The sequence below is a fragment of the Sparus aurata genome, chromosome 14, assembly GCF_900880675.1.
Source record: "Sparus aurata chromosome 14, fSpaAur1.1, whole genome shotgun sequence".
Classification (NCBI taxonomy): Eukaryota; Metazoa; Chordata; class Actinopteri; order Spariformes; family Sparidae; genus Sparus; species Sparus aurata.
In genome coordinates, this window is record NC_044200.1 from 21,149,319 (window position 1) to 21,158,046 (window position 8,728).

General features: G+C 40.9%; 1 long non-coding RNA gene across 1 annotated transcript; it reads left to right on the forward strand.

The window, feature by feature from the left end:
* Window positions 1-171: 171 nt before the first annotated feature.
* On the forward strand, window positions 172-8,500 carry LOC115595665 (uncharacterized). The gene is made up of 4 exons (XR_003986747.1): window positions 172-446; window positions 3,581-3,670; window positions 7,974-8,045; window positions 8,135-8,500. It is a non-coding gene; the product is annotated as an uncharacterized LOC115595665 (long non-coding RNA).
* The last annotated feature ends 228 nt before the right edge of the window (window positions 8,501-8,728 follow it).

The window sequence follows — 8,728 nt, forward strand, 5'->3', positions numbered from 1 at the left end:
TTATAAAGTCAAAATTATTAGTACCTTGATGCAATTCATAATTATGAAAATTATAAGAACATCAAAATTAATAACTAAAAAATATGGAATTATGGTATAAAAATATTTAAAATGATATTATTCATGCAAGTAGTCTAGGAAGAACTAAGTTCAGCAGTATATGATCTTGGACTTCTTATGGAAACAAAGGTTGTTGTTTTTTTCTCACGTCGTCCTTTACTTTGAAATCCGGAAGAAGATGTAGTTGGATCCAAGTAAACCAGGCAAAAAAAAGTCCCGCCCACAGATTTCCTGACGAATGCAGGTGGTGCACGCCAAAAGGGGCGGTCTCGCTCGTTTCCCGCGTGAAGGTAGTGCATTTCCCTCCAAAACTTTAGATTTGTATAATAATGGCTGTCAGATCGTCACTCTGGTCTTAGCGGCTCTTCTCTGAGGACAAAAACATGGTGAGTAAACTCTTCTGTACGAATCTGCTTTATGTGTCCAGTTATCTGCTCAATACAGGTGTATTATGTCTGTGTGGGGGTGTAAAGATCAGTTATTACTTATGATCTCAGGTAAAAAGCTCAGGTGATGTTTTTTCATATATCAGCTAGCTCCACATAGTAGCCTAACTACCTTCATGCGTCATCTAAGCCCAGTAAGTTATATGTATGTGCGGGTTAAAAAAAGGGAGACAGCCTCCCTCTCATGTCATTGAGATTTGTTTTTGCCTCAAATGTTTCTGAATAACTCTGAACAGAAGCTGAAGACGTCTCATTTAACTGTTAAGTGTTGAGGTAAATTCGGCTGGAACATAATCCTTTAATGCAATTAAATACACGATGGACATTATGTTTTGCTAGGTGCACCAAACTCCAGTGTGATTGTCGTCGTTTTATCTCTGCCGTGTTTATTACATGAATAATGCAAAGTTAGTTAAATTTTTGTCACTTTCTCAAAACAAGTCATTAGTTTAGGTAAAATCGGCATGAAACTTTTTTTTAAAATTTATTTATTCTTTAGAACGACACGAAATCTGGTTAGCTAACGTTTGCTGGTCAGTGTAAGTGAGTGGTTATGATCGCTGTTAACTAGCTAACTAGCTAGCTAAGTTGTTGCAGACGCACTGCACGGTTTTGGAAACACGTTAGCAGCGGCTCAGCTGCCTTTATTAACGGGTAAAGACGCATTAAATGGGTACTGACACCATAACGAGCTTATAAAGACGTCTGAGTCATTCAATCGTCTGTTTTTTCAGACGGGGTTGCATGTTAGCTTACGTGTGTGTCTGTTGGAGAGTGTTAGCATGACGCCATTATCATGCTGTGTCATGTTGACTTGTTAATGCTAGCATCGTTACAGCTGAATATCAGAGTACAGCACAGTTAGCTAACAGGCTCCATGTGTTATTTTTAATAATGCCTCATTATGTTAGTATATTAGCTAGGGCTGCACAAGTAATCGAATTTTAATCACGATCACGATTTTGGCTGCCACGATTAAATTAAGATGATCGTCGCGATATTTACATTTAAAAAGTCGGGTATTTGTATTGTTACAATAGCTCCTCCCAGTCAAATCCACACTTTCCCCGATCCCATACAGGGAATAAAATAGTCATTGACAAGAGGCTCGTGTTCCTTGGGGAAACAAAATGATGGGGGACCAGGAAGTGAAAGTGAAACTTATCATTCTAATGTTGGTGTTTGCGTGCACGATGTATGGACAAACGGAATGGAATGAGTTATGGAGCCGCAACGACGGGAACCGCGTCGTTCGCTATGATGTTAGCAGAAGTTTGGTCACTGAAAGATGTGTAAAATAGCGATATGAATGAACTGCGCCGCGGTTGCCGGCACCGCGTGTAATTACAAACGCCCGAACCTCCTTGTGTGTGCGTGAAATAGAGAGTAGTCCGTTTAAAGCTGCGGGGAATGTCAGGCGAGTTGGGGGAAAAGATGTTAAACAGGCTTCATTTTTTTCATTTGTTTGCACTTTATGATTGCACTCTGCAATGGCATATTTATTTTTTGCCCTTTGTCTTGGGTACATTTTATTTTATTATTTATATTATTATTTTAAGTTTCAATTTGAAGCCTTGTTCACATACGGTTTGTTTACAAAAGAAAGTGCAATAAAAAGATATGTTTTACCTAACATAATGAATAATTGTGATTAATAATCGTGATTTCAATATTGATAAAAATAATCGTGATTATCATTTTGGCCATAATCGTGCAGCCCTAATATCAGCATCGAGAAGGTCAGTTTGAGCAGCTAAAGTAGTATATACACACACAATATGCAGCCTCATTGTAGCCTGCATCGAATGTATTCAGTGTGTTTGTCTCAGTTCTGGATTAACGTGTTTTAAATCAGTGCACTGACTCCCTGTGTGTCACAAGATATACTTTAAAATCATATTACTTGTGCATAAAGCACTGAATGTTCTCAGGACTTAATACATTTGGTTTACTTTTGGTTTACTTTTAAAAAAAAAACACATATATTAAATCATATTATACCATGGTCTGGAGGAATACTCGATTCTGATTGGCTGCAGGGTGTCCATTAACCCCTGATAAATGGACACCTACTAAGTAGTCCCAGTCAAATTGACTGTTCACCGCTGTAAATTAATGCGCTAGCTGGCATATCAAATCTTAATATTTTATTTACAGCACTAAGTGCAGTCTGACTGTCAGTCCTTCAGTGTCTTATCCTCTGAACACCACAGGGTGGCGACTGTAACACACAAGCTGCAGAAAGTTCACTTCCCCTCTAAACTTACTGCTACGCGAATACGCTGTTCAACTCTCTACTTCAGGCTGCGGCCACAGTAACGTTACACACAGCCGGTCATTTGTTCGTGAACATCTTGCTATTGATTTGGGGACAATGACATGACTGGTTAGTTAGCTAATCGTGTTAGCTAGCATACTGTCAAATTATATTTACTGTTTGTCAACCGTATGCAATGTTATTGACTTTGAATCTTGCTAGCATAGCGTTAGCTTTCTGGCTCATGGCTGAGCGGACTAGAATATCTCCCGTTGCCAAGTCATATCTATGATCCGTCCTATTTACTGGAGGAGTGAACAACGCTTCCGTTGCATAAGAATCTTACGGGAGATTAATGAGTGTTCCAGGTATTAGTCAAACCCTCAGGCGTTACCACGAAAACTAAGTTATGGCTTGTGAAAAACTTTATATTTTGATTGTAACACGCATGAAAATGTAAATTGAATCCGAATTTCTTTTCTTTGGCAAGTGACCATGGTATAAGCGGGATAATGCCCTTCGAGGTGTCCATAAACAGAAGTTAATGGACTTCGCGGAGGCAACCGTCCGACGCGCAGAGCGTAGATTTTACAGTGTAGAGTGATGGGAGACTCCTGAAGTGATGTCATGCACATGGTTACAGACTCCTATATCAATCTTTATTATGAAATGATAATCCTGTAAGAAATCCCCTTTTTGCCGCATGTGTCTGTCATCTGATTACATCTTCTTTTTCTCTGTTACGATCAGAATACACACACACACACAGATGCATGTAGTCATCATGTTATACTAAAGCTCTTCCTCTTCTCTGTAGGTGAACAGTGGGACTTGTCTGCTTCAAGTGGAACAGCTCTGATCTGTATGGTGATCAGACCTGGAGAGGAGAGACACCTGGTCCAATAAGGTCAGTGCAATGGAGGTGCAAAAATTAAAGGCAGAAAGTGTGAGATTTGTCAGTTGCTGTTCATTAATACTCTAGGATCAGTAAATGATTCTAGAGAATAGTCGAGTCTCATTCTCAGGTCGGTCAGATTTCTTTACTGAGAGGAAATATAAATAGTATGTCTGTTTAGAACGCCTGCATTTATTTGATCTCATTTATATATAATATAAATGGCATAATTATATTCTATTTATCATGTTTATCTATACTGTTCAGTCACAATATTAAAACAACTGACAAGTGAAATGAGCATTGATCATTTTGTTACAATCAAATATTCTGCTGGGAAACTTTGAGTTCTGTCATTTCTGTGGAGCCTCTTTGACAAACACCACCCACCCAAACACTGTTCAGACCAACTACGCCCCCTCATGGCAAAGAACCCAAGGCATCAAATTGGCCTCCTCATTCTCCAGATCCCAATCCAGTTGAGCATCTATTGGATGCGCCAGAACCAACTCCCATCCATGTTGGGGCCCCCATGGATTGTTCTTGGCTCTGACTGCATCCAGTGGAAGCTCAGTTGGATTGAGATCTGGGGAATCTGGAGGCCAGGTTGACACCTTGAGCTCTTTCCCACATTCCTCGGGTCATTCCTGAGCAGTTTTTGCAGCGTTGTAGGCGCATTGTCCTGCTGGGGGGGCACTGCCATCAAGGAGTGCTGCTGCCATGAGGGGGTGTTCTTGGTCTGCATCTGTGTTTGGATGACTGGTGTTTGTCAAAGAGACATCCACATTAATGCTGGGACTCATGGTTTCACAGCCGAACATGGCATTGGAACACAATGATGAATGTTATTTATTTCACCTGTCACTGGTTCTAATGTTGTGGTTCTCGGTGTGTACACATGTTAAATACTTTATGAATTAGATCAAATAAATGCATTTAGGCACTGTAACCAGACTTGTTTATATTTCCTCTCAGTAAAACAAAACCTGTTTAAAATACTTCTACTTCCTTTGAACCCTGTGGATTTTGAGCTGGGACATTTATGTAGATTTAACATTAACCTCGGCCTATTCGCCTAGCAGGCCGCTAATAAGGATTGTATTCAGTTTCTGATGTGCAACTGTGCGGTGGTGAAGTTTTTGGTTCAGAAGTGGTTCTTGTTGTCTCATTCATGGTGGAGGTGCAAAAAACTGAGCTACAAACACCAGCAGAATCACTGGAGACATGTTAATTTCTGGTGGCCTGTGTAAGGTTTCTCTTGAGTGGTTGATAGTTTGTCTATGTCTTTCTGAGTGTATACACTATGTTGAGCAGAGCCTGGTGTTAACATTGGCAGTCCTATTCATGGTAGAAGTGCAGCGAATTGAGAGCTACAACATCAGTAGAACTGAGCGGAGACGTATTGTTTTTGGAGGCCTCGTGGTAAAGAGCTTTCTAGTGACTAAAGTTCAGTAACAGCAATCCAGTTGTTAGTGGTCTGCCAGGCAAACCTTGTGTTATCGTTGTAAGTTACAGGTTAACTTGACCGGACTTCAGCTATCTTCAATGGCAAATGCCCGAGTGCTGTCCATCAGAGCTGTAAGCTGTGTTTTCCATGAATGGCAGTAGTCAGGCCTTTGATCAGCCGCTGGTATTGGTAATAGCGTATCCTACGAGCCCTTGTGCGATCCCGCCAACTTACAGGCCCCTGTTGTTACACACCTATGGTTGGTAGAAGCGTGCACAAAGTGTACGTGTTTAGTTGGGCCTAGTGCCTGGCTAGGGACATGCTCAGGGCCACGGTAAAAGCTAGCCTGACGCCAACAAAGCGGTTCAGGTCTCTGCCCTCATCTGTCCATGACGATTTCACTCGCGAGTTCAGTGCGCATGGACGCGATGCCTTTGCTTGAAGATAATGTTGAACCTCTGTTAGAAAACAAAATGAAAACAATTGCAGGAATTCATTTTCTTTGCAACTGTGTGCAACAGCATCCTGCTTGATAACGCCATGCAGAGATCATTACAAAGCTGTTACAGGGCCCTCGGCCTCACTGTCCAGCAGGCCACTAATAACGATCCGATTGTGCTGTGGAGACATTTTTCATTTGGAAGCAGTTGTTGTGGTCATGTTTATGGTAGAAGTGCAGCAAACTGATAGCAACAAGCAGCTTGAGCGGTTGTTAGTTTGTCTACGTCCTTCTGAGTGTATCGAAGATTTGTTTTCAGTTCAGGTTCATCTCCACTCGAGCGTGCAACTGTGCGTTCAGAGAGTGCTTGATGAGCTTTATGAAGCCTTGGAAGTTGTTGTTTTGCTGGAGAAACATCGTGGTATAAAGCTTTTCAGGCTAACAATGTTAGCTAAACAATGTTGAGTGCAGTAAGCTATGACAACCAGTTAACCACCATACAGTTATAGGCATAAAAGTTCAGTATCAGCAATCAAGTTGTGAGTGATCTGCTAGGCAAATCTGGTTATCAGGCTTGTGTGAACTGACCAACCAGAGCAGACTAAGGCCCCACCTCAAAACCCACAGGATACAAAGAGTATTTTTACAGCTACTGGATAAACACAAAAAAATATATATAGAAATAATATCTTGAAATAAAGTGTATATTAGAATACAAGTCTTCTTACTGTTAACAACTCGACTCTCTTGTGAGTCCTGGTAATAGCCAACAAAGTGCGTTATTTGACGACCTGAGAATGAGACTCAAAAATCAGCTGTCTTTCTGCAGAATTGCTTTATGAGTATGCCGACATCACGCAACTAATCAATTGATTAATAATTGTCCATAATGCAGCACACTGGCTTGTCTCACATGTCCTCTTTAAGGTCTGAACTTTCTGCTTTTAATGCTGGGTAACTTAATCTATAATAATACATAATGTTTGATCAGCGAATATTTAATATTGATTATATGAATCTGCAAAGTAACTAGTAACTAAAGCTGTTAGACAAAGTGCAGTCAAGGTATGAACAATATAGTTGAGTATAATTTAATCAGTTTGAAGTTACAGAAAATGTAAATACTCAGGGACAGTAAGTAACTCAAAACTGAACATAAGTAAATTACCTTAATGGTAGTTCAGAGTAACTTTATAAATAGAAATAAATAAGAACTACATTTATGCAAAATATGAAAAGTATTTAACATGTATATCTACACTGTTCAGCTGAAACATTAAAACAACTGTGAAGTGAAGTGAGCATTGATCATCTTGTTACAATCAAATGTTCTGCTGGGAAACTTTGACTTCTGTCATTTCTGTGGAGCCTCTTTGACAAACACCACCCACCCAAACACCGTTGCAGACCAACTACGCCCCCTCATGGCAAAGAACACAAGGTGTCAAACTGGCCTCCTCATTCTCCAGATCCCAATCCAGTTGAGCATCTATGGGATGCATCAGAACCAACTCCCATCCATGTTGGGGCCCCCATGGATCGTTCTTGGCTCAGACTGCATCCAGTGGAAGCTCAGTTGGATTGAGATCTGGGGAATCCGGAGGCCAGGTTGACACCTTGAGCTCTTTCCCACGTTCCTCGGGTCGTTCCTGACCAGTTTTTGCAGCGTTGCAAGCGCATTGTCCTGCTGGGGGGGCACTGCCATCAAGGAGTGCTGCTGCCATTAGGGGGTGTACTTGTTCTGCTGCTGTGTTTGGGTGACTGGTGTTTGTCAAAGAGACATCCACATGAATGCTGGGACTCATGGTTTCACAACTGAACATGGCATTGGAACACAATGATGAATGTTATTTATTTCATCTGTCACTTGTTCTAATGTTGTGGCTCTCAGTGTATACACATGTTAAATGCTTTTTACAGATACACTCAAAGCCTCCACAAAAAAGATTAAAAATGTTCACACTGACACACAAAATAACCATAAATACAAACAAAACCTACACAATAACACACAAAATCTCCACAAATTCACTAAAAACCTCCACAAATACACACAAAACCTTTACAAATACACAAAAATCTCCATGAATTCACAAAAACACCCACAAAGAGACTCAAAATCTCCACAATGACACACAAAATCTCTACAAACCTCCACAAATTCACTAAAAACTTCCACAAATACACACAAACCTCCAAAAATACACAAAACCTCCTCATATACACACAAAAAGTCCAGAAGTTCACTGTAAACCTCCACAAATACACAAAAAACTTTCACAAATACACACAAAACCTCCACAAATACACACAGACCTTCTCAAATATGCACAAATTCTCCACAAATTAACTGAAAACTTCCACAAATAGACACAAAACCTGCACAAAGAGACGTGAAACTACCACTGCTCTTCTTTCTCATCTTGCAGATGACGGACGGTTGAAAGGACGAATCACCAAGACAAACAAGACGAGCCGCCACAGGGACCTAAAGGGAAAGTGTGAGTATCTCTCAACTGTACTTTAGGAGGGGGATCAAACATGGCTGATATATCTGCATAGTGCTGATGATCACTGTTGGTTTCTCCAGAACGAGAGCAGCCAGGAGCTGAAAGCGTGGGCAGAGGAACAGGCTGCTGAGGACGAGCTGGACGACGGTTTCCTGAACTGAATCCTGATTTCCTGTAATCAAGTTTTGTGGACTGACATGTTGTCTGGTTGGTGTTCGACACAGGACAGGAAGGCTCTACAGCAGGTGATCCATCCATCCACAGAGCATCAGTAACAGAGGAGAGGTGAGGTGTCTGCTCAGAGCTCAAAGAATACTGAAAAGACTAAAAGAACCAGGAGGAACCGCTGACTCAGACTGTGAGACTCCTGAACATCCTCAACAACATAGACTGCTTTGGTTTCTGTCTGTCCGTGATGAAGCATTAAATGAGTCAGACTGATTTTACCAGCCTGGTGTTGTCAAATGTTTTCTGTCAGATCAGTAGGAAATGTTGTGTTGCTCATCAGAAGCTCCGTGTTCAGTTCCAAACTTAATGTCTGCAGGAGAACAAACAGAACCAGTCGTTCCTCCATCGTTCCTGATCCACATCAGTTCATTCAGAATCTCCTGTCGCTCACAATGGAACATTTTGTCAATAGGATTTGGTGTTTTTAATACAAGCAGGAGGTTTTT